We start from the raw sequence: 27,729 nt of genomic DNA, 5'->3' as shown, positions 1-27,729 counted from the left end.
TCCTGCCTGTCACAACGAGCACTTCGCCGAATCACATCCGCCGGGCCGTCAACAGCATTGGTCACAGAAAAGACACCAAACTCGATTCTGCATTGCTTGTTTTCAATCTGAGGACTAGGAGAGAGGGAGCGGGGAAGAGAATGAGATCTAGATCTTGTTAAAAGTTGTCACCTTTTTAGAGATTTTAAACGGACGAGGTACAATTGTTAAAAGGAGGAATCGCCATAGGGTTGAGTAATGATACTCTCACATTTTTGCTTCTTCCTTTTCCCTGAAGATGAAGAAAGTAGACTAGACCACAAGATTTACCAAAAATCAACTCCCATTCTCATCATGCGCTATTACGCGGTCAGAGAGCTGCACAGCTTCTGTATTAGGCTTAGTCCAGTCAGCGTTTGTTGTCAAGGGGCTTTAAAACACAATTACATAACATAATTAGTCATCGTCGTGATGATAATGATCCGAGACAAACCATAACAATTTCCCCCTCCTCATAGGATAAGCCATGCGGCGCTAAATACATAATTCCCAAAAAGCAGTGGGGAGGCTTTGTGAGCAGTAATCCGATGGGCTGTGCTCTGACTTGGCTCTCTCAGGTGTTTTTAGGAGCTCTAGCTAGTGGTTAGCGACTGTTAGTGACTCTCTCCCTTCCGCTCTCATTAGCATTCTACGGCTAACCGGCCCGACAGGCCTAGCAGCGAGTGCAATCAGGGAGAATCAGGGGACAGCCATCTGAATGTGTGGATATGCATATGAGTGCAAGGAAATAGGGGGTAGAGAGAGAGAGAGAGGTCATGTCTTCCGGATGACTGAGCAGTGAACAGGACTAGAAGTGGATCCCGACGACTGAGACGGACAGGACAGGGTGTCTCACTCAGAGTGTTGATTCATGAAGATTAGTGAGGCAAAGGTGGGCGGGGTTAGATCTTGTTTGAATGAGTGAGGGGGGGAAAAGACTATCTTCTGATAGAAAAGGATGGGGAAACACAGTACAGAGTACCCGACATAAATGAAACTGATAGCTCTCAATAGCCTACAGAGATCAATAAAGATATGCATGGTCCAAGAAACTAGAACCTGATTCAATTCAAATAAAACGGAAGACTTAAAATTGTAATTTACTCCAAGCCTTATCTGCTGAAATATTACTTATTTTATAATAAATTACACATTTTATTAAAAATCATCCATCATCTTGAACGCGCTTCATGGCAAACAATCAATTATGCTATCATTTTGCAGCACCTCTCGCCGCCACATGCACAAATTCTTATTAGCGCCCAAGGGATCATGTAGGGATGGAGAGAAATGGGATTTGTCAGTTTCATTTAGACTGCAGTGCTCAACAGTGGGTTTGGCAGTCCAGGGGTGCATCTCAATACTCGAGAGTGGCTTCCTCTCCTCATGTCCTCGCCTTCATCTGCACTAATTTGAAAGAACTGGACAGTTGAAAGTAAAGATCTGGATACCAGTCACCATATTGCTTTCAAATTAGTGCAGAATGAAGAGAAAAGTAGGTCATTTAAGAGTATTACAATGCACCCCAAATTCGGTACTTATTCATTATTCAGCAGTCAGCGATTCATAGCACATGTAAGCACCACATTGTTCTTACACTTAATTCACAGCAGCTTGTTGGTGACAAGGCCAGAGAAAAGCATCTCTCCTAAGTCAAAAATCCTAATATAATGCTACGTTTTCAGCCCAGAAGTAAATTCCACCTCTGTATCCCTTCACGCAAACATTCCCCTGAGTCAGCATTCACTAGCATTACAGCCTTCACCTTCTCCCATGAGTTCATGTAATTTAGATGCATGACAACTAATGCAATACGGTTGTTATATGCACGCACACACGTGCGCGCGCACACACACATATACAGTGCATTCGGAGAGAATTCAGACCCCTTGACTTTTTCCTCCTTTATTTTACAGCCTTATTCTGAAATTGATTAAATTGTTGTTTTTTACCTCATGACAAAGCCATTTCTTTCCTGAAATATCACATTTACATAAGTATTCAGACCCTTTACTCAGTACTTTGTTGAACTTTGGCAGTGAATACAGACTCTTCTTGGGCATGACACTACAAGCTTGGCACACCTGTATTTGAGGAGTTTCTCCTGTTCATCTCTGCAGATCCTCTCAAGCTCTGTCAGGTTGGATTGGGAGTGTCACTGCACAGCTATTTTCAGGTCTCTCCAGACATGTTTGATTGCGTTCAAGTCTGGGCTCTGGCTGGGCCACTCAAGGTCATTTAGATCATTGTTCCGAAGCCACTCCTGCGTAGTCTTGGCTGTGTGCTTAGGGTTGTTGTCCTGTTGGAAGGTGAACCTTCAACCCAGTCTGAGGTCCTGAGCGCTCTAAAGAAAGTTTTCATCAAGGATCTCTCTCTACTTTGCTCTGTTCATCTTTCCCTCAGTCCTGACTAGTCTCCCAGTCCCTGCCACTGATAAACATCCCACAGCATGATGCTGCCACAACCATGCTTCACCATAGGGATGGTATTGGCCAGGTGATGATCTCTGCCTGGTTTCCTCCAGATGTGATGCTTGGCATTCAGGCCAAAGAGTTCAATCTTGGTTTTATCAGACCGGAGAATCTTGTTTATCATGGTCTGAGAGTCCTTTAGGTGCCTATTGGCAAACTCATGTGCCTCATGCGCCTTTTCCCCCGGTTTGGCCGGGCAGCCAGCTCTAGGAAGAGTCTTGGTCGTCCCAAACGTCTTCCATTTAAGAATGATGGGGGCCACTGTGTTCTTGGGGATCTATTTTTTTGGTACCATTCCCTAGATTTATGCCTCGGCACAAGTCTCTGAGCTGCATGGACAATTCCTTCAACCTCATGACTTGGTTTTTGGTAACAGGTGTGTGCCTTTCCAAATCATGTTCAATCACTTGAATTTACCACAGGTGGACTCCAATTAAGTTGTAGAAACATCTCAAGGATGATCAATGGAAACCGGGTGCACCTGAGCTCAATTTCGAATCTCATAGCAAAGGGTCTGAATACTTATGTAAATAAAGTCATTTTATTTTTTTATATATTTGCAAAATATTCTAAAAACCTGTTTCTTTGTCATTATGGGGTATTGTGTGTAGATTGATGAGGGGGGAAACGATTTAGTCAATTTTAGAATAAGGCTGTAACATAACAAAATGTGTAAAAAGTAAAGGGGTCTGAATATTTTCCGAATGCATTGTACATAGTCTTGACTGACCACGAGAATCCATATATGTCAGATCAGGTTTGCAATGAATAACTTCAAATATACCCCCTTTCATCCGTAGAAGGGGGGGGGGGGGGAGAACTAGTGGAGTTGACACTCACGTCCTGTAGTAAATTTTATTTTCATTTTACCTTTATTTTATTAGGCAAGTCAGTTAAGAACAAATTCTTACTTTCAATGACGGCTTAGGAACAGTGGGTTAACTGCCTGTTCAGGGGCAGAACGACAGATTTGTACATTGTCAGCTCGGGGATTCGAACTTGCAACCTTTTCGGTTACTAGTCCAACGCTCTAGAAGATCCAGGTCTGTGCTCTCCTAATTTACCAAAGGAATGTGCTTTGTCTCAACAGACCTTTTCCCGCTGAAACTCTAACATATTCAAAAGCGAATACTGGAACAATATTTTGAACATAGAACATGGAGAATGGTCAGAGGCGATCTACAGAACACTAATATAATTGTGTTTATTTTGTGATGTTATAAAGGAAATACTGTAACTTGGAAAGTATACCCACTACAAACAGTACCAGTCAAAAGTTTGGATACACCTACTCATTCAAAGGTTTTTCTTTATTTTTACTAGTTTCTACATTGTAGAATAATAGTGAAGACATGAAAACTATGAATTAACACACATGGAATCATGTAGTAACCCAAAAAGTGTGAGTGTTAAACAAAGCATTTATTTGCAGCCCAAATAAATGCTTCACAGAGTTCAAGTAACAGACATCTCAACATCAACTGTTCAGAGGAGACCGCGTGAATCAGGCCTTCATGGTCGAATTGCTGCAAAGAAAACACTGCTAAAGGACACCAATAATAAGAAGAGACTTGCTTGGGCCAAGAAACACGAGAAATGGACATTAGACCGGTGGAACTTTGTCCTTTTGTCTGATGAGTCCAAACTTGACATTTTTGGTTCCAACCTCCGTGTCTTTGTGAGACGCAGAGTAGGTGAACGGATGATCTTTGCATGTGTGGTTTCCACCGTGAAGCATGGAGGAGGAGGTGTGATGGTGTCGGGGTGCTTTGCTGGTGACACTGTCAGTGATTTATTTAGAATTCAAGGCACACTTAACCAGCATGGCTACCACAGCATTCTGCAGTGATACGCCATCCCATCTGGTTTGCACCTAGTGGGACTATCATTTTGTTTTTCAACAGGACAATGACCCAACACACCTCCATTTGACCAAGAAGGAGAGTGATGGAGTGCTGCATCAAATGACCTGGCCTCCACAATCACCCGACCTAAACCCAATTGAGATGGTTTGGGATGAGTTGGACCACAGAGTGAAAGAAAAGCAGCCAACAAGTGCTCAGCATATGTGGGAACTCCTTCAAGACTGTTGGAAGAGCATTCCAGGTGAAGCTGGTTGAGAGAATGCCAAAAGTGTGCAAAGCTGTCATCAAGGCTACTTTGAAGAATCTAAAATCAAAAATATATTGTGGCATACAGCAGGTTAGCCACCAGGGAGAGACTCGTCGAGGCCTGGTGACAGACTGAGTCTACATCATGCGGCGATGGCTCCCTCTGCTGGACGTGCCAGGTCTCGACTGGCCCTCCGGCCAGGACTAATTGGGGCTGATTGTGGTTGGTGAGTAATCAAGGGGACTGATTGCTCACCAGCTGGACGAGTCCCATAAAGCTGCCAGATGTGCAACACACAGGGGTGGGGACTGGGGGAAGAGAGGTTACTCCCGTATAGTCGTACTCAGTTCCAGAGATAACGGAGGGAACTTGGATACAGCAAGACTCCGGAGCCCAGAAGACGGTATCCCGGATGAGACCTATTCTTTTATTTTTGTTTGTTATTTAATAAACACCCTTGAAACCGAGCTAATACAATTCTGTCCGTGTCTGATCTGTGTAAACATCTTGACCAAACCCCCTAGTCTGACAATATTTTGATTTGTTTAACTCCTTTTTGGTTACTACATGATTCCATGTGTGTTTTTTCATTGTCTTCACTATTATTCTACCATGTCGAAAATGGTCCAAATAAAGAAAAACCCTTACATGAGTAGATGTGTCCAAACTTTTGACTGGTACTGTAAATGATGTTTCCATACTATGGGTTGTTCATGTAATATGAACAATTATTGAAGTATTTTTGTTAAGAGAGGGATGTGATTTGAGAAGTTATAAGAGATACTTGTTTTGCCAAACTTTGCATAGAGTAATCACCACCCCGACGTGAAGTCAGGGAGCGTGCCAGCCTGCCGGAACCACCCCTTTCGAGCAAGAGGTATGAATGATGGGTTAAGAAATTAACACATTATACCAGGAAAGTGTGAAGCTGCAGATGCGTGTTTTTAAAATGGTCTGAACTTTGAATAAACTCACCTCCCGGACAATCACTGGTACGGCTGATTAGCTGTGCTAAGTAAAGCATCTTCGAAAGCGAATTAAGTAGGACCATCCTGTTACTCTGCTCAAACCATTGTATTACGCTACTCATCATCCCAATGGGGAACCATTGATATGGCTGGCTAGCCTACAGTGGGGCAAAAAAAGTATTTAGTCAGCCACCAATTGTGGGTGGGCTAGGAAATCTTTGGAGGGCGTTGAAAGTCTGTGTTGCCCAGCAACAGCCCCAAAACATCACTGCTCTAGAGGAGATCTGCATGGAGGAATGGGCCAAAATCCCAGCAACAGTGGGTGAAAGCCTTGTGAAGACTTACAGAAAACGCTTGACCTCTGTCATTGCCAACAAGGGGTATGTAACAAAGTATTGACATAAACTTTTGTTATTGACCAAATACTTATTTTCCACCATAATTTGCAAATAAATTCATTAAAAATCCTACAATGTGATTTTCTGGATTTTCTTTTCTAATTTTGTCTGTCATAGTTGAAGTGTACATATGATGAAAATTACAGGCCTCTCTCATCTTTTTAAGTGGGAGAACTTGCACAATTGGTGGCTGACTAAATACTTTTTTGCCCCACTGTATCTTCAAAGAAGCATCTTCAGGAGTGAATGGAAGGAAAATAAACTCTGTAGTTCTGTTCAGGATTTCACGACAATGCAATCTGATACCGGACAACTACAAAGAAGGACAACAGTAGAAGAGTTGTTGGAACCATTTTGGACAATCAGAGCCTTACAATCGCGCCATGAAAGGGCCCTTTCCAAGGCTGCCCCGTTCACCGAGAGATCCTCGGCAAACCCAGGCATATGTAAATACATTCATTCATGATTTCTTGCTCAAAGCGGGCGGTGGTTTGTGTGCAAAATATATCGTTATTGTAGGTGAGAATAGTTTCTGAATGTGGCAATTGTATGTGTCTCTGTCCCTCTCTCTCCCTCGCCATCTCTTTAACAAGCATCCATGTTGTTTTCATTCCGCCTGGGACCTGTTCTCAGTGTGTGTTTATCCTGTGTTCCCATTTAATTAGCTAGTAAATAAATAAACAAATTTGTGTAGTACTGAATCATAAATAAGGCTCAGGTTTTTGCAGGTGCAAGGTTACGACTGTTCAGAATGGTGATATGATACGAGTTTATGATTAATAAGTTGACTGTTTATAGATGTGATAGGTAAAGACCTTTTTAGAGTTTAATTTAAAGAATCACTCGTGGTGCCCCAGATCCTAATGAGTTGATTTTTACATGATTATTTAATTGGGTAACAATTAAACATAGTTCATTATATCATTAGACAGTCTTCAGATTAATGTAAAAGACTATTAATTAATGTTAAAGACAAGCCACGACACACACACACACTAAAAGAAAGCCTACTACATAGGGCACCCTCGTCTAATTACACATTGTCCCTTGTTACTGTTGACAAGCCCATCAAGGCCATAATTGGTGAATCACTGATCCATTTCTAGCTCTTTGTCTGTTGGCAATGTTAGGGACACCCACACAAACACACAAACAGTACTTTTAACATGGCGTTTCAACTTACATATTTGACATACATGATTACTTTTGTGTGCTTATTTGTACAGTAACTATGTCCTGGGATTTGAGCTCACTAATTTGTCTAAAACATCCCAATGCCGACAAAACAAAATAGGCAAGACAAGGTGGGCTAATTTTTTGGGGCGGTGGAAATGTTTTTATACACAAACATTGATATAAACCCATCCTATTGCTGGAAACTTGGAGTCATGCAATTTTGTATTTTTTTATTTATTATCACCACAATGTGGAAAGGCATGCAGAGTTTATAGGCACATGAAATACGTTTTGATGAGCTTTGTAACTTATTTCATAACTAAATAATTGATGGCGATTAAGTGCATGGCGATGCGCTTCATGCAAATTTCCACTAAATATCAAGGGTAAGCTACTATTTTAATAATGCTAGTGACATGATGATCGGTGCTTGGCTGACAATGATCAAATATAAATTATCTGTCTGTTATCCATACATCATCATATAACCTTGCCAAAACCAGATTGGGCAAGTTTGCTATATTATCGCAACAGAAAGCCATCGGTAGAGTTGAAAATGTGATGGAAACCCATTTAACTTTGAAAAAATATATATTTGATATATTTTGAATTTAACCACAAAAGTAATTTGTATTTGCGCTATGTCATCACATACAGCTTTTTATCCACAACAAGTCAGTTTGATGGAAACACCCCTATGGTGGGAAGATGTGGATGTTGTTTTTATTTAGATTTTAGGATATTTGCATGAAAATCTGTCGCCAATTGGACGGAAACTTGTTCTACACTTTGCACATCAAAGGGAATTTTGGCTCAGTTAAAAATACTCAAGAAAAACGTTTTTATTTATCATAGTGATTCATGAGTAATATTAAAACAGAATAATAATCCCCACCTACATTAGACAACTGTACTGAACCTTCAAATTGCTGAAATAAGTCATGTTAGATAAACTGATAACTAGAATAGCAGTGCAGATATGTATTATAGATATTGAATGTGTAGGGAACCTATGAGAATGCTACAGACTTTATGGTGCAACAGAAAGATCCACGCAATCCAAATCCAGAGGTTGTGAGTTCATATCCTTTTTATTTAGTTTATTTTACCTTTATTTAAATAGGCAAGTCAGTGAGAACAAATTCTTATTTTGACGGCCTAGGAACAGTGGGTTAATAACTGCCTCGTTCAGGGGCAGACCGACAGATTTTTACCTTTCGTTTACTAGTCCAATGCTCGAACCACTTTTTAGATTAACTAACTTCTTAGTAATGACTCGGGACGTCGGTTTTGATACGAAAGCTTCTTTTAGTAAGAATACTTGTTTACGTCACATTTAACAACAATTGTTTTGGTACAGAGTAATGCAGGTAAGATGCTGTCGGAAAGTCAGCCACAATCACTAAACACCTGCACATAATTGGCGTGTTATCACTCATTCCTCTCGCAAGGCATTCTGGGACTTGCAGTCAAAAAGCGTAATTCAACACAACCCAATACAATTACATATGCAAATAAATCTAAAGATGAACTCAAACACATTAAAGTTACAACATCCTCCACCCCCCCGATGAACAATTGTGTTCATCTAGATCTCTAGGCAGTATATCAACTGAATAGGTCTCCTCAACAAAGTCCCTGAAGCGGTACGAACTGAACATGATCTAACTAAGCCATCTCGGCCTGGAAACAGTTCCTCAATCTTTCCTAGTTTCCAGGTTTGTCTGGGTAGGTTCTTCTCCAATGAGTACAACGTCACCCGCCTTCAGTGGGGTGGGCTGTGGTGTGTCACAGCGGTGTGCTGACTTTAGATCCAGCAAGTAGTCTCTTTGCCAACTGTTCCAGAAACTGGTCACAAGTCTCTGCCTGTACTTCCATCTGCGTGTCATTTCCCCCTTGTTTAACGTTGGGTGCTGAGTGTCACTTGCTCCAGAATGCATCACCTTCTCATGGTGGTATTGTATCAGCATTTCTGAGTATCTGTACTTATTGGGTAGAACCCATGGGTGCTGCTCTCTGAATGTGAAGTTGGACTGTTGCAGTCTTCCTCCTACACTGAGCAGTTCGTGTTAGTCCAGGAAAGGTTTAAGTTCTCGGATTTTACAGTCATTGTTTAGGCTTTTTCCTGCCTTCAGTAGTTTGATCTCCTGTCCGAAACTCTGTTGTTGTGTTACCTTAATCCAGTACTTTTCTGCATCGAACAGTTCGTCAGCAGTCAGTTCACCTTGCATCTTTATGGTTGTACGAGCATTGGCTATGAATCTCTTTATCCAGGCGGTGACTCAAACTCTTTTCAGTTTGCTGTACCTTTCAAGCTCCAACACAGGTTCAGTGCTGTCTGTGCTGTTTGCTGCAAGTTGTACAGTAACCTGGCAACTGGACTTGAGTTCTATATTCACCTCTTCCGGAACCTTGTTATCATCAGTCTCTTCGGACTGATTGGGTGATGTCAGAATTCTGGGTCCATTCCACCATAGCTCGCTCTGTGTCAAGTTTCGAACAGTTTGTCCTCTGGTAGGGAGGTCAGCTGGATTAGTTTTCCCTTCAATATGTGACCATGACTCTGGATTGGTCAAGGACTGGATCTCCGTCACTCTGTTCGCAACAAACTGTTTCCATTTCTGAGCTGAGCTGCAGATCTGTTTTTCTTCCATTTTCAGTGTGGTCATCAAGTTGTTTGCTAGTCTCGCTCCAATCACAGCTCCCATGAGCTCCAGGCGTGGCAGCGTCATTTTCTTAAGTGGGGCTACCCTGGACTTGGATGCGACTAGACTTGTTGTTTCCCTGTCTTGTGACTCACCTTGCAAGTAAGCTACTGCATTGTAAGCCCTTTCACTTGCATCACAGAACACGTGTAGTTTCAGGGTGTGGTTATTCTGTGGCCGCATGTCTGTTCTGTACCACCTTGGTATGGTGAGCTGGTGTAACTGGGGTAGTTATGAACACCACTGTTGCCATTCTCGTGTCAGATCAGGTGGTAATTCTTCATCCCAGCTGAGTCCCCTCTCCCACATTTCCTGGAACATGCACTTGATCCTGATGGTGAAGGGAGTTAAGAAACCAAGAGAGTCGAAGATACGTGCAGACGACTGCAGAACACTTCTCTTTGTGTTTTCCTTTTGCCTTAGAATGCTCAGTAGTGGCCTGAGGTCAAACACAAAGTCATCCGTTTCCGGCCTCCATACTAAACCTAAAACCTTCAGCACTAATCCTTGTGTTTGTAACGTCAACGGGTGGTCAGTTGTCGTACTCTCCTCCCATTTTGTTTTCAATTCAGGAGAATTGGTCATCCATTTGCAGAGGTCCATGCCTGCAATCGACAGCATTCGCTTTGCAGTTGTTGTCACAAGGTAAGCCTCTTCAACATTGTGGGAACGTGCAATGAAGTCATCTACGTAGAGTGACTCTCAGTATCTCTACAACTTCTGGTTGTTCTGTTTCATATTGTTTCAGGTGCTTCCTGATTGTAGCTGCCAGCAAAAATGGACTTGGGGAAGCTCCAAATACCCCTCTTTTCATCCTCAGCACACGCAGCTCCTCTTCATTTTCTCCCCTTGGTGGGCCAGTGAGCCATAGAAATCTCACGGTGTCTCTGTCTCTCTCTGCTAGGGATATCTGCAGGAAAGCTTTCTTGATGTCTGCCATGAATGCGATCTCATGTAGTCTGAACTTTATCAGAACGCTGAGCAGATCCGGATTCCGGTTCGGTCCTGTGAGTAGACAGTCATTGAGAGATGGACAGCCATCTTCATGGGACGAGGCATCAAACACCACTCTCAGGTTTGTTGTCACCTTATCTTCTCGGAGTACTGCATGGTGAGGTAAGTAGTATTTTACATTGTCTGCACTTGATGCGTTGTCCTTGGGCACGTCCTCTGCCATATCTTGTTGTAAGTAGTCTTCTACTACTTCATTGTATCTGCTGTACAACGTCACATCCTTCTTCAGTCTTTTCTTCAGACCTTCAAACCGTTTCTTGGCGATTCTATAGTTGTCTTGGAATTCTGGCATTTCCCATTTCCATGGCAACTCCACATGGTATCGCCCATCTTTGAAGGTGGTTGTTTCCTCAAACCTTTGTAGAGCCTCGGTTTCCTCTTGGTTCTGTGTCCTCTCGCTTAGAATACCCAGCGACTCAAGCTCCCAGAATGCATGCAGTTGCTTGGAGACTAATGTGTCTTCATCAAGTGGGATGAACATGCAGGTTACCTCGGCGACACTTGACATGGACACGGGTCCCTGCACCGACCATCCAAAGGTGCTCTCTAAAGCAACTAGCGTCTCCGTCAGTCGCTCCACTCTGCCTGATACTCTCTGCCAGTAGTAGTCTGCTCCTATCAGGACAGAGAGTTCAGGATCATTGTCATCTCCTGGAAAGTCTGCGAGCTGCGGTCCCCTTTTACTGAGCTCATGCTGAATCCGTTCACCAGGAACCTTCATCACAGCTGTGCACACTTGTGGGGTTTCAATTGCCTCTATCTCTATTCTCTGCTGTTTGTCCCAGACATTCTCCAAGATGACTTTCACTGTGTTGCGTTGGGATGTTGCTGGGGCAGAGGAGCCAAACGTGTGAAGAGTGAGTGCCTCTTGTCTGATTACTGGTAGCTTCAAGCCCTTCACAAGGTTTTCATTTATGAAGCTTCTCTGACTGCCTCTAACGAGCCATCTTCCTGCCCGATGTGCCTTCTACCCATGCCTTGTCCGTTTGTAGCAACACAGTGTTCTGTCCATCTGGTTTCATCTTCACTGAATGGGGAATAACTGAGGAAACAACAGCATCTACAGAAACAGTAGGGGGTTGCACCTCACTCCTCTTACTGGTACACACCGCAATGTGATGTCTGCTTCCACATGTTGCACATGACACATCTTTGACTTTACAGAATTTTGCTATGTGTCTCTGTCCTAAACATACAAAGCATCTTCCCATGTTCTTTAGTTTCTCTTTGCGTGTAGCAATATTGTAGTCAGTGCAGTTTTCAAATCAGTTTTCTGATTTGTCACAAAATAGACACGTTTGTTGTTCCTTCTGGCTGGCTGTATGCAGTGCTGCAGCAGAGGGCATGTTGGGTCTTTTTGGTTTCATTTCATTGGAGAAGCATGACTTGTTCCATGGTTTGCTCTCTTTCTGTTGGTTGTATGATCTTGTCATTTGTAGCGCTCTCTCCCTGCTCTGAACCTCTTTCTGTAGGAAACTGATAATCTCAGACACTTTCCATTCATCATCTACTCCCCTCTGACGACTATAGTCAAGAGCTATGTCCTCTGGAATCATCTGCAGTAAGATTGGGAATAGTAGGCTTCCATAGGATTCTGACACTACACCCAGTGATTCCAAGCTCCTAATCTGAATTTCACATTCATCATATAGCTGCCTCAATGCATTTAGATCAGAGGATTTCTTCACAGGTGGGAGATTCAGCAGCAGCAACACATTCAAGTTACAACACCACTAGGCTACCTGCCGTCCCGAAAAGTAAGTACTAAGTGATGTCAAATGCATAAATACGGTCACTGGTTTTACCAGATTTTTGCAGAACAGTCCCACTTACCTTAAAACCCCCCATAAAATGTCATTACTTTACTTATAATGGTTTGGGACACCTGGGACCATCATGCGATGTCCTAACGACTGTCCCAAGAATGTCTTGAAGATGTCCTCACATGGTCATCAACGACGTCCTGCTAACTTACAGGGACACGACAAAGTTCCCAGATTGAATGTTCACATCACGCAACTTCCTAATGACTAGTAAAAGGAAAGTCCTGAGAAAACCCTTAAAACGGACTTGACATGGTCCTCAGTGACGTCCTGGTAACTTACAGGGAACTACACAAAGGTACCCCAGAGAACGTTCACGGGGTTTCGGGTCACCACATATCCAGATTGGATGCATTTAAGTTTAATTTGTTTGTATTCATGAAGCTTCCCGTGTCGGCACAGTTGACCAAGAAGGAATAAAGCCATGTCAAGGAGGTCCGATTATTTTTTTCCGTCTGCTGTAGCGCCGTAGAAAACTCTAATTTCTCCGCAACTAATGACAACACCAACTACAGTGTGTGAGTGTGTGTATATACACTGCTCCAAAAAATAAAGGGAACACTTAAACAACACAATGTAACTCCAAGTCAATCACACTTCTGTGAAATCAAACTGTCCACCTAGGAAGCAACAATGATTGACAATAAATTTCACATGCTGTTGTGCAAATGAAATAGACAACAGGTGGAAATTATAGGCATTTAGCAAGACACCCCCAATAAAGGAGTGGTTCTGCAGGTGGGACCACAGACCACTTCTCAGTTCCTATGCTTCCTGGCTGATGTTTTGGTCACTTTTGAATGCTGGCGGTGCTTTCACTCTAGTGGTAGCATGAGACGGAGTCTACAACCCACACAAGTGGCTCAGGTAGTGCAGCTCATCCAGGATGGAAAATCAATGCGGGCTGTGGCAAGAAGATTTGCTGTGTCTTTCAGCGTAGTGTCCAGAGCATGGAGGCACTACCAGGAGACAGGCCAGTACATCAGGAGACGTGGAGGAGGCCGTAGGAGGGCAACACCCCAGCAGCAGGACCGCTACCTCCGCCTTTGTGCAAGGAGGAGCAGGAGGAGGACTGCCAGAGCCCTGCAAAATGACTTCCAGCAGGCCACAAATGTGCATGTGTCTGCTCAAACGGTCAGAAACAGACTCCATGAGGGTGGTATGAGGGCCCGACGTCCACAGGTGGGGGTTGTGCTTACAGCCCAACACCGTGCAAGACATTTGGCATTGGCCAGAGAACACCAAGATTGGCAAATTCGCCACTGGCGCCCTGTGCTCTTCACAGATGAAAGCAGGTTCACACTGAGCACATGTGACAGACGTGACAGTCTGGAGACGCCGTGGAGAACATTCTGCTGCCTGCAACATCCTCCAGCATGACTGGTTTGGCGGTGGGTCAGTCATGGTGTGGGGTGGCATTTCTTTGGGGGGCCGCACAGGCCTCCATGTGCTCGCCAGAGGTAGCCTGACTGCCATTAGGTACCGAGATGAGATCCTCAGACCCCTTGTGAGACCATATGCTGGTGTGGTTGGCCCTGGGTTCCTCCTAATGCAAGACAATGCTAGACCTCATGTGGCTTGAGTGTGTCAGCAGTTCCTGCAAGAGGAAAGCATTGATGCTATGGACTGGCCCGCCCGTTCCCCAGACCTGAATCCAATTGAGCCCATCTGCGACATCATATCTCGCTCCATCCACCAACGCCACGTTGCACCACGGACTGTCCAGGAGTTGGCGGATGCTTTAGTCCAGGTCTGGGAGGAGATCCCTCAGGAGACCTTCTGCCACCTCATCAGGAGCATGCCCAGGCATTGTAGGGAGGTCATACAGGCACGTGGAGGCCACACACACTACTGAGCCTCATTTTGACTTGTTTTAAGGACATTACATCAAAGTTGGATCAGCCTGTAGTGTGGTTTTCCACTTTAATTTTGAGTGTGACTCCAAATCCAGACCTCCATGGGTTGATGATTTCCATTGATCGTTTTTGTGTGATTTTGTTGTCAGCACATTCAACTATGTAAAGAAAAAAGTATTTAATTCGAATATTTTATTCATTCAGATCTAGGATGTGTTATTTTTAGTGGTCCCTTCATTTTTTTGAGCAGTGTATAAATATATACACTGTATTTATACTCCAGACTCTGAAATTGCTAGCCCGAATATTATATATTTCTTAATACGATTGTTGTACTTTTAGATTTGTGTGTATTGTTGTGAATTGTTACAGTAGATATTACTGCACAAGCATTTCGCTATACCCGCAATAACATCTGCTAAATATGTGTATGCGACCAATAAAATGCGATTTGGTTTGAGATTAATACTTATGCAATGACTGTATTTGAGGTATTTCATTTTTAGGACTCTTTGACATTGGAGTATTTTGTGTAGATATTTTGACCCAAAAATATACTATTAAATCAATTTTAATCACTCTTTTTAACACAATAAAATGTGAAAAATTCAAAGGGGTCTGGATACGTGTGGGTGTATGTGTGCCTGCCTGCTTTCCTGCTTCTGTGTGCGAATATGTGCACACACAAGTGTCCTTGCGTCTTTTTAAGTGTCTGTTTCTCTGTCTGAAAGTGTGAGACTGCGATTCTGTGTGTGCGTATGCATGCAATAGATGGATGGAGGGAGAGAAAGAAAGAGAGGTGCTAGATGAGGGGAAACAAGGTAGTGAGGGAGTCATTTGGAGGCAGTGGAGGGTGAATAAGCAGATAGGTGAATACTGATGAAAACTCATCTAGTGGCCACTCACTCACTCTTTACCCAAGATGCACAAGGGTGCATATCTTACCAGTGCACCCTGTGGACTATCTCGCCGTCTGTCTCTCTCCATTTCCCTCTCCCACCCCTCTCTCTCCTTCTCTATATCCCTTTCCTCTGTCACTCTCTCCCTCTAGCCTCTCTCTCCCCCTCGGCCATCCTCTTGCTCTCTCCTTTTCCCCCTCTCTCGCTCTCTCTCTTCTATTCACTCTACATCTCTCTCTCCCTTTCCCCTTTACTCTGTGTTTCTCTCTCAGTAGCTGTGTTTCTAACAGATACATCTGGTACGTGTATCTACTAAATATGAGAACAGCCCTAAAACTTCCTAGAAATGGAATGGTTGTTTTTATGCCAGTGGTCTTCAACCTTTTTCTTTCCAAGGGACCTTTTTGTTGAATTTTTTTTGAGCTTGTAATGCATCACAAAGCATATTTGAGAATGATCTATGGCATGCTTAATGAATACAACACAGCTTTGGTGTAACCCCTGTCTCAAAAACAAAAGTTTTTACCGCTTAGAACTTTCGGGAAATGAAGCTTCTCCCCCCAACCGTGCCGTTCCGCTTGGAAAATGACTACTAACTTTACCCACTTCATATAAAAATTAAAAAAACTGCTGTTGGGTAAACTATATTTATTGGGTAAACTCCTAAAATGAATGTATTATGATGATTATTACATGATAATTCTGCCAGCCCTACTCCAAACACATGTTCGCTAATAGCAGCTCTTTAGCTGATTACCCCATAATGACAACGTGAAAACAGGTTTTTAGAATTCTTTGCACATTTATTAAACATTTAAAACAGATACCTTATTTACATACAGTTGAAGTCAGAAGTTTACATACACCTTAGCCAAATACATTTAAACTCAGTTTTTCACAATTCCTGACATTTAATCCGAGTGGAAATTCCCTGTCTTAGGTCAGTTAGGATCCCCACTTTATTTTAAGAATGTGAAATGTCAGCCTTCCACAAGTTTCCCAGAATAAGTTTTCAAAAGCTTCTAAAGCCATGACATTTTCTGGAATTTTCCAAGCTGTTTAAAGGCACAGTCAACTTGGTGTATGTAAACTTCTGACCCACTGGAATTGTTATATAGTGAATTATAAGTAAAATAATCTGTCTGTAAACAATTGTTGGAAAAATGACTTGTCATGTACAAAGTAGATGTCCTAACCGACTTGGCAAAAGTATAGTTTGTTAACAAGAAATTTGTGGAGTGGTTGAAAAACGAGTTTTAATGACTCCAACCTAAGTGTATGCAAACTTCTGACTTCAACTGTAAGTATTCAGACCCTTTGATATCAGAGTCAAAATTGAACTCAGGTGCATCCGTATTCCATTGATCATCTTTGAAATGTTTCTACAACTTGGTTGTAGTTCACCTGTGGTAAATTCAATTGATTGGTCATGATTTGGAAAGGCACACACCTCTCTATATAATGTCCCACATTTGACACTGCATGTCAGAGCAAAAACCAAGCCAAGAAGTTGACGGAATTGTCCGTAGAGCTCCGAGACAGGATTGTGTCGAGGCACAGATCTCAGATCTAGCGAAGGGTACATACCACCCCAAGACTCTTCTTAGAGCTGGCCGCCCGGCCAAACTGAGCAAACAGGGGAGAAGGAGAGTGACTCTCATCTCTGCGGTGCTCCACCAATCAGGCCTTTATGGTAGAGTGCCCAGAGGGAAGCCACTCCTCAGTAAAAAGGCACATGACAGCTCGCTTGGAGTTTGACAAAAGCGTCACGTCAGAACAAAACCTGGCACCACATCCCTATGGTGAAGCATGGTGGTGTCAGCATCATGTTGTGGGGATGTTTTTCAGAGGCATGGACTGGGAGATTAGTCAGGATTGAGCGAAATATGAACGGAGCAAAGTACAGAGAGACCATAACACACAGCCAGGACAACACAGAAGTGAATGTCCTTGAGTGGCCCAGCCAGAGACCGAACTTGAACCCGATCAAACATCTCTAGAGACACCTGAAAATAGCTGTGCAGCGATGCTCCCCATCCAACCTTACAGAGTTGAGAAAATCTGCAGAGAATAATTTGAGAAACTCCCCAAATACAGGTGTTTCAAGCTTGTAGCATCATACCCAAGAAGACTCGAGGCTGTAATAGCTGCCAAAGGCGCTTCAACAAAGTACTGAGTAAAGGGTCTGAATATTTTTGTAGATGTGATATTTCAGTTTTAAAAAATGTAATACATTTGCTAAACATTTTAAACATGATTTAGCTTTGTCATTATGGGGTTTTGTGTGTAGATTGATGATATTTTTTTTATTTAATCCATTTTAAAATAAGGCTGTAACGTAACAAAATGTGCAAAACGTTAAGGGGTCTTAATACTTTCTGAAGGTGTAAGTGTGAATTGCTCAATATGAGGAGTTGAGAAATAAAGTTCATATCATTAGAAAGAGGATATCGCCGTTTTTATACTGTAGGTAGGTATTAAAAATTGGTTTAGTCTGTTGTTACTAGCGATATTCATAAAAACATTTAAATACATGTCAAAAAGGGTTTATGGCACTGGTACTCTATCTACAGACCAAACACACACACACAGTAATTCAAGCCCACACACTATATGTTTTGCTATCCTCCTGAGGACCTAAAGTCTATTTTGCATTCAAAATCACATTTTTCCCCTAACCCTAACATACTGTGTAGACCGGGCACTCGCTTGCGCCATCTCGCAAATGTTGATTTGTACATCCACACCAGACACGACCCAGACACGCAGGTTGAAGTATTAAAACTCTGAACCAACTGTATTCATTTGGGGACAGGTTGGAGCTCAATAAACATTCATGGACATTTAGCTAGCTAGCTTGCTGTGTCTAGGTCATTTGTCCTGGGATATAAACATTGGGTTGTTATTTTACCTGAAATACACAAGGTCCTTTTGTCGGCATCTTTGTAGAATTCTGACCCATTTTGAGTCTGAAGGAGAATTTTATGTTGGTGCTTTTCTAATAACCCATTCGACTGGGTTCATCAAGTCACTGATTGATCGTGCATGGGAGGAATCCTCACTATTAGTATCTGTAATTTGGCAGTAGGCCCAGAACATTGTTTTGAGAACTGAAAGGGGTGTCTCAGTTTCAAGGTCTCAGCTTGGCGAGAAGAGGCCACGTGAGGTATTGGTCAGTCATGTGCATGAACCAAAAGTGAATGATTTATTAATTATGAATAATGTAAATCATGCAAATATAACTTGTCTGTGTAAGCAGTATATAAGAGTACTAATTGGACTGCCACTACAGTCCCACTTCAGACCGATACTTTATGCATCTAAGTTTGACTGGAAGCTCTACAGCTTGCTGATAATAAAGAATGATTAATTTAATATTGACGTCAGGTGTCTCTCGTGGTAATTTCCACGATATGAGTCACACAAAATTGTGTGTTCTTTATGCCGACATCCACAAATAATAGGGGAAACTAATTGTTTCTAGTAATCTCTCTTCCTTCAGTATTAGTCTTCTTCTTTCTCTGTGTACTTTATATCTCGGTTGGCTACCAACATTAAGGTGCATTACCACCACCAACTGGACTGGAGTGTGGACCTCAGTTCATCCTTCAATCACCCATGTGGCTATATGCTCCTAAAAACCAATGAGGAGATGGGAGAGGCGGGACTTTCAGCATGCCAAGCGTCAAAAATAGAACCAAGTTGTATTTTAGCGCCTGGCTACTCAGACGAGTGCGAGCGGTATTGAGAGTTCAGATGAAATGATTGAATAACATGTATGTGTACATTTTCTTTGCAATGCTCGCGCACGCAATGCGAGTGGTGTGGTCAGCATGTTACTCCTAAACCTAACCACTAAGCTTATAATAGCACAGAGGCATAATGACACAGAGGCATCAGAGGCTATTATGCACATACCCACGAACATACGCTCTCTCTCTCTCACCCCCCCCCCCCCCCCCCCCCGGAATAACCTCTACAGGTACACACCATAACTTCAATGTTGTACAAAATGGCCAGTGAATGCTGTCTTATAAGACAATGCTCAAGGTTAAATGTTAAACACACACACACAGCAGAATGTCTATCTACCTCTTGATGACAATATTTGCACACTTTTGTGTTTAACCTCTCTAGGGTAGGTGAGACGCTAACGACGTCCCACCAGGCCAACATCCGGTGAAACTGCAGAGAGCTAACATTCTAAATACACCATTTGTTATAGTAAACATTCTTGTAAATATATGTATCTTACATCATTTAAAAGATGAACGTCTTATTAATCCAGCCGCTGTGTCAGATTTCAAAAAGGCTTTACTGCGAAAGCAAGCATACTATTTTCTGAGGACGGCGCCACACACACACACAAGTATTACTAGCATTTTCCAACCAAGCATTAGCGTCATGAAAGTCAGAAATAACAATAAAATAAATCGCTTACCATTGAAGATCTTCCTCTGGTGGCAATGCCAAGTGTCTGAACTACACAGTGAATGTTCATTTTGTTTGATAAAATCAATTTTTATAGCCTAACACGAAACATTTGTAAACCACTTGCGTCATGATTTCTGTCTCATTCAACTTTGGACGATGCGTTCGTGGTAATTACACACACTAAACAAACGTTTATCCAGTCATGGTTGGTTTCATTGCAATCCTCTGGTTGTTACTAACACAACCATACTTGATGGTTCTTTTCCCGGGACGTATTGACCGAAACAAACCGATTTGAAGACACCAATCAATGACCTCATTGCGCACCATGGTAGGACCAGTCTATCGTTGATTGACTGTATTTTGGCCCAATGACCACTGATCATCTTGAAATCTAGCTAGGACGATAGCCAATGAGCTGAGGTAAACGGCAATATGTATTGGTTATACGTTTGAAGACCAACCTTTGTCGTAAACTCTGGCGTAAAAGAGGTTAATTCGCCATTGCGGAGCCACTGGTGTTACGCATAGCAGTACATATTCAATACAGACCTTCGCCAGATCCTTCAGGTTTTGGGGCTGTCGCTGAGCAATAAAGACTTTCAGCTCCCTCCAAAGATTTTCTACTGGGTTCAGGTCTGGAGACTGGCTAGGCCACTCCAGGACCTTGAGATGCTTCTTACGGAGCCACTCCTTAGTTGCCCTGGCTGTGTGTTTCGGGTCGTTGTCATGCTGGAAGACCCAGCCACGACCCATCTTCAATGCTCTTACTGAGGGAAGGAGGTTGTTGGCCAAGATCTCGCGATACATGGCCCCATCCATCCTCCCCTCAATACGGTGCAGTCGTCCTGTCCCCTTTGCAGAAAAGCATCCCCAAAGAATGATGTTTCCACCTCCATGCTTCACGGTTGGGATGGGGTTCTTGGGGTTGTACTCATCCTTCTTCTTCCTCCAAACACGGCGAGTGAGTTTAGACCATAAAGCTTGATTTCTGTCTCATCAGACCACATGACCTTCTCCCATTCCTCCTCTGGATCATCCAGATGGTCATTGGCAAACTTCAGATGGGCCTGAACATGCGCTGGCTTGAGCAGGATTTTAATCCATGACGGCATAGTGTGTTCCTAATGTTTTTCTTTGAGACTGTGGTCCCAGCTCTCTTCAGGTCAGTGACCAGATCCTGTCGTATAGTTCTGGGCTGATCCCTCACCTTCCTCATGATCATTGATGCCCCACGAGGTGAGATCTTGCATGGAGCCCCAGACCGAGGGTGATTGACCGTCATCTTGAACTTCTTCCATTTTCTAATAATTGCGCCAACAGTTGTTGCCTTCTCACCAAGCTGCTTGCCTATTGTCCTGTAGCCCATCCCAGCCTTGTGCAGGTCTACAATTTTATCCCTGATGTCCTTACACCGCTCTGGTCTTGGCCATTGTGGAGAGGTTGGAGTCTGATTGATTGAGTGTGTGGACAGGTCTCTTTTATACAGGTAACGAGTTCAAACAGGTGCAGTTAATACAGGTAATGAGTGGAGAACAGGAGGGCTTCTTAAAGAAGAACTAACAGGTCTGTGAGAGCCGTAATTCTTACTGGTTGGTAGGTGATCAAATACTTATGCCATGCAATAAAATGCAAGTGAATTACTTAAAAATCATACAATGTGATTTTCTGGATTTTTGTTCTAGATTCCGTCTCTCACAGTTGAAGTGTACCTATGATACAAATTACAGACCTCTACATGCTTTGTAAGTAGGAAAACCTGCAAAATCAGCAGTGTATCAAATACTTGTTCTCCCCACTGTATATATTTTTTGGGGGGGGGTGTTAGAATAGCATTTATTTATTTTGTATATCGTTATTTCCTTCAAAATGTATCACTGAACCAATTCGGCCACTTGGGTACATTTGTGTGGGACACCTGGGTGACTTCATGCTCAATGTCATGTAGCTCGCTCATTTTTGAAGTTATCTTTCCAAAGCTTTGCTCAGCTATTGTTGGCATCTTATGTTCTTCATTCAAATCATCCACAGCATCCTATCTGTATGTTTGTCTGTTCTTGGTCATTTGAAAGATGATGCAGCAACAATAAAAAACATTTCCTTGTATTTTCTTCTACCAGATCTATTGTGTTATATTCTCCTACATTCAATTCACATTTCCACGAAATAATTCAGAGTGTTTCCTTTCAAATGATACCAAGAATATGCATATCCTTGTCTCTGGGCCTGAGCTACAGGCAGTTAGATTAGGGTATGTCTTTAGGCGAAAATTGAGAAGAAGGGGGGGTACCCCAAAGAAGTTAAGTGGTTTGAAAGTCTGGTCATGGCTCACATCAACACCATCATCCCGGAAACCCTAGACCCAAGTTCATCACTGAGCTAAGGACCCTGGGATTAAACACCTCCATCTGCAACTGGATCCTGGATTTCCTGACAGGCCGCCCCCAGGTGGTAAGGGTAGGCAACAACACATTTGCCACACTGATCCTCAACACAGGGGCCCCTCAGGGGTGCATGCTTAGTCCCCACCTGTACTCCCTATTCACCCACGACTGCGTGGCCAAGCATGAGTCCAACACCATCATTAAGTTTGCTGACGACAACTGTGGTAGGCCTGACTACCGACAACGATGAGACAGCCTATAGGGAGTAGGTCAGAGACCTGGCATTGTGGTGCCAGGACAACAACCTCTACCTCAAGAAGAGCAAGACAAAGGAAAAGGAGGGCCGAACATGCCTGATTCACATTGGCGGGGCTGTAGTGGAGCGGGTTGACAGTTTCAAGTTCCTTAGTGTCCACATCACCAACAAACTATCATGTTCCAAAAACACCAAGAAACGCCTTTTCCTCTAAGGAGACTGAAACGTTTTGGCATTGGTCCCTAGATCCTCAAAAATTCTACAGCTACACCATCGAGAGGTGTATGGCAACTGCTCGGAATCCAACCATAGGGCGCCACAGAGGGTAGTGCATACAGCCACGTACATCACTGGGGCCAAGCTTCCTGTCATCCAGGACCTACAGTTGAAGTCGGAAGTTTACATACACCTTAGCCAAATTTAAACTCAGTTTTAATTCAATTCCTGACATTTAATCCAGTAAAAAATCCCTGTCTTAGGTCATTATTTACTATTTTACACCTAGGGATACTATACATAACTTTAACCCATTTTATAAGAGTTTCTCCAAAATTGAAATATTCCAGGCATTTACGTAAAAACTCCAGTTGTACTTTTCAAAAGCCTTTTCAAAGTCAGCTATGAAAACCAGGCCTGGTTTCCCTGATATTTCATAGTATTCAATTGTTTCCAGTACTTTCAGTCGGAAATTTACATACACCTTAGCCAAATACATTTAAACTCAGTTTTTCACAATTCCTGACATTTAATCCAAGTAAAAATTCCCTGTTTTAGGTCAACTTTGTTGTAAGAATGTGAAATGCCAGAATAGTAGCAGAGAGAATGATTTTTTTCAGCTTTTATTTTTTTCATCACATTCCCATTGGGTTAGAAGTTTACATGCACTCATTTCGTTTTTGGTAGCATTGCCTTTAAATGGTTTAACTTGGGTCAAACATTTTGGGTAGCCTTCCACAATAAGTTAGGTGAATTTTGGCCCATTCCTCCTGACAGAGCTGGTTTAATTGAGTCACGTTTGTAGGCCTCCTTGCTCGCACACACTATTTCAAAATCAAATCAAATTTATTTATATAGCCCTTCGTACATCAGCTGATATCTCAAAGTGCTGTACAGAAACTCAGCCTAAAACCCCAAACAGCAAGCAATGCAGGTGTAGAAGCACGGTGGCTAGGAAAAACTCCCTAGAAAGGCCAAAACCTAGGAAGAAACATAGAGAGGAACCAGGCTATGTGGGGTGGCCAGTCCTCTTCTGGCTGTGCCGGGTGGAGATTATAACAGAACATTGCCAAGATGTTCAAATGTTCATAAATGACCAGCATGGTCGAATAATAATAAGGCAGAACAGTTGAAACTGGAGCAGCAGCACGGTCAGGTGGACTGGGGACAGCAAGGAGTCATCATGTCAGGTAGTCCTGGGGCATGGTCCTAGGGCTCAGGTCCTCCGAGAGAGAGAAAGAAAGAGAGAATTAGAGAGAGTATATGTGGGGTGACCAGTCCTCTTCTGGCTGTGCCGGGTGGAGATTATAACAGAACATGGCCAAGATGTTCAAATGTTCATAAATGACCAGCATGGTCGAATAATAATAAGGCAGAACAGTTGAAACTGGAGCAGCAGCACGGCCAGGTGGACTGGGGACAGCAAGGAGTCATCATGTCAGGTAGTCCTGGGGCATGGTCCTAGGGCTCAGGTCCTCCGAGAGAGAGAAAGAAAGAGAGAAGGAGAGAATTAGAGAACGCACACTTAGATTCACACAGGACACCGAATAGGACAGGAGAAGTACTCCAGATATAACAAACTGACCCTAGCCACCCGACACACAGGGGTCAGGAGACACTGTGGCCCCATCCGAGGACACCCCCCGGACAGGGCCATTTCAGTTCTGCCCACCAATGTTCTATAGGATTGAGGTCAGGGCTTTGTGATGGCCACTCCAATACCTTGACTCCGTTGTCCTTAAGCCATTTTGCCACAACTTTGGAAGTATGCTTGGGGTCATTGTCCATTTGGAAGACCCATTTACGACCAAGCTTTAACTGATGTCTTGAGATGTTGCTCCAATATATCCACATAATTTTCCTCCCTCATGAAGCCATCTATTGTGTGAAGTGCACTAGTCCCTTCTGCAGCAAAGCACCCCCACAACATGATGCTGCCACCCCTGTGCTTTATGGTTGGGAAGGTGTTCTTCGGCTTGCAAGCATCCCCTTTTTCCTCCAAACATAACGATGGTCATTATGGCCAAACAGTTCTATTTTTGTTTTATCAAACCAGAGGACATTTTTCCAAAATGCACGATCTTTGTCCCCATGTGCAGTTGCAAACCGTAGTCTGGCTTTTCTATGGCCGTTTTGGAGCAGTGGCTTCTTCCTTGCTTAGCGGCCTTTCATGTTATGTTGATATAGGACTTTGTACCTGTTTCCTCCAGCATCTTCACAAGGTCCTTTGCTGTTCTGGGAGTACGTTCATCTCTAGGAGACAGAATGTGTCTCCTTCCTGAGTGGTATGATGGATGGTGGTCCCATGGTGTTTATTCTTGCGTTCTATTGTTTGTACAAATGAAGGTGGTACCTTCAGGCGTTTGTAAATTGCTCCCAAAGATGAACCAGACTTGTGGAGGTCTACAATTTCGTTTCTGAGGTCTTGGCTTATTTCTTTTGATTTTACCATGATGTCAAGCGAAGAGGCACTGAGTTTGAAGGTAGGCCTTGAAATACATCCACAGGTACACCACCAGTTGACTCAAATTATGTCAATTAGCATATCAGAAGCTTCTAAAGTCATTACATAATTTTCTGGAATTTTCCAAACTGTTTAAAGGCACAGTCAACTTAGTGTATGTAAACTTCTGACCCATTGGAATTGTGAAATAATCTGTCTGTAAACAATTGTTGGAATAATGACTTGTGTCATGCACAAAGTAAGTGTCTGAACTGACTTGCCAAATCTATAGTTTGTTAACAAGAAATGTGTGGAGTGGTTGAAAAACTATTTTTAATGACTCCAACCTAAGTGTATGTAAACTTCCGACTTCAACTGTATATACTAGGCGGTGTCGCCCAAGTCCTACCACACAAGAAGCATAAATGGAGCACCACGTCTAGGTCCAAAACGCTCATTAACAGCTTCTACCCCCAAGCCATAAGATTGCTGAACAATTTGTCAAAAGGCGACCCGGACTATTTGCATTGACCCCACCCATTTTAGTTTTTTACACTGCTGCTACTCGCTAAGCTGTACCCCCGCACATTGACTCGCTACAAGTACCGACTGTATATAGCCTCAGTATTGTTATTTTAATTGTTTTTTTATTTTCATTTTTTACTTTAGCTTATTTAGTAAATATTTTCTTAACTCTATTCTCTTAAAACTGCATTGTTGGTTAAGGGATTTAAAGTAAGCATTTCACGGTAAGGTCTGTTGTATTTCGGCGCATGCGACAAATACATTTGATTTGATTTTGTTCTCTAGTCTTTCTATTTCTCATTCATTCACTCTCACCCCCCTCACCCCCTTCCACACAAGCATCCACCTTTCTTCCAGCATCCCACCTCCCTTTTCTCCCCCCTCAGCAGGCCTGTAATGAATGTTTGTCATATCTTTTTGCCCCTCTCTCTCTCTCGCGCGCTCTCTACTTATCTCTCTCTTACTATCTTACTTTATCTCTCCACTCCTCTACTCCCCCTCTTCCCCAGCAGGTCCTAACTCCTCTCACGTGACCACCTGACCGGCCACCCTCTCTTTCCCCGTCTCTACCCATCTCTCTCTCTCTCTCCCTCCTCCCACTCATCCCCATTCTCTTCCTCTCTCTCCATCCTTTCCTCCATTTCTCAGCGAGATTTCTAATGAGTTGTTAGATAGCATATCTCCTTGCCTTACGCAAGCCCTGACCTTTCACACTTTCACTCTCTACCCCAACCATCCCCGCTCACACCTCTCTCTCCCTCCTATAATGAGTTATTGCACACCTCCTTCCCTGACGCGAGTGCTCAACCTCTCACCCTCTTGCCATTTCTCTCTTGGTTTCTACCATCTCTCTCTCCCTCCTCCCATTTCTGCCTCGCCTCCCTTACTCCCACACCTCTTTCTCTCTCTCTCAGTGGGATTCTAATGAGTTGTTAACTCCTCCTCCACTCAAACGCTCTACCTCTCGACCTCTCTCTCATAAACCCACAGTTCTGTGGCATCGTAACCCTCACAATGACAAAGGCCCTGGTCCTGGAGAGTGGGGCCAGAAAGAGAGGGCTGTAACCATGAGAAGACCGTAACCATTGATTTTTTTATTTATTTAGCAGATGCTCTTATCCAGAGCGACTTAAAGTAGTGAGTGCATACATTTTCATACTTTTTCATGTTGGGAGGGAGAGAAGGATGGAGGATGAATGCTACAGCTCAGCCAGCCAAGGAAAGAGTGTTTACCTCTGTAGAGATGGTGTAACAAGAGGGTGGGGGAGAAGATAAAAGTGTTTGAATGTACAGAGAGAGGTGAGAAGGTATAAAGAAGAGTGGGGGGAGATGAGAGGGAGTACTCTTCTGTTGTGTTGTAATAGGCAAGGAAGAGAGAGACGAAGGAAATGTGTCTTCGAGTTGAGGGGATCGGTGTTCAGTCTGAACAGAGGTTCCCAATGTCACTTTTGCACTTCAGTGTGTGCATGCATGGGTGGCTGAGTGTGTATTTTATTGGATTGTGTTTCGTATGAGGACAAAACAAGACCATACATCATGTTCTTATACTCCAGGAAAAATTTATATATTTTTGATCTTGTGATTGGTTAAATGGTATCTTCTGTCTTTGTGGTGACTAGCTGTTAAAACATTGTGGTGGAAAGTGCTTCAAAGCAGTGCAATTAAACACCTGTAAAATAATCTCAATCCAGACCTCGAGCGACCTTGTTTTGACCAAAAAATATTTGTTCTCGTAACCCACTTGGTGACTTTGTGAAATTGGCTCCAATGTATTAATCTGACAATTATGTTAAATTTAAATTCAGAGCTCAAGGGTCTGTGTGCAATTATATGTCATTCAGATTTAATTTCAGAGCACACTGGCTAAGTTTAGCCTCCGTTCTAGGTCGTTGTAACTTGCAACACTCTACTTTATACTTCCTTTTACCCAATTCCAAATCGACCCCCTAAGCATTTCTAATAAATCTGAAAGGGCAAGGTAGTTACTACCATATTTCTATAACCTGTTCAATCCCTTCATATCTTCACAAA

At 43.0% G+C, this 27,729-nt stretch overlaps 1 protein-coding gene across 1 annotated transcript in view; it reads left to right on the top strand.

Annotated features, from left to right (window-relative positions):
* The window catches only part of LOC109905263 (alpha-1,3-mannosyl-glycoprotein 4-beta-N-acetylglucosaminyltransferase B), a 222,983-nt gene that overhangs the window by 171,274 nt on the left and 23,980 nt on the right, over positions 1 to 27,729 (top strand). The window lies entirely within an intron of this gene.

The sequence above is a fragment of the Oncorhynchus kisutch genome, linkage group LG15 (assembly GCF_002021735.2).
Source record: "Oncorhynchus kisutch isolate 150728-3 linkage group LG15, Okis_V2, whole genome shotgun sequence".
NCBI classification, from domain to species: Eukaryota; Metazoa; Chordata; class Actinopteri; order Salmoniformes; family Salmonidae; genus Oncorhynchus; species Oncorhynchus kisutch.
This window is presented reverse-complemented; position numbering and strand designations above follow the sequence as displayed.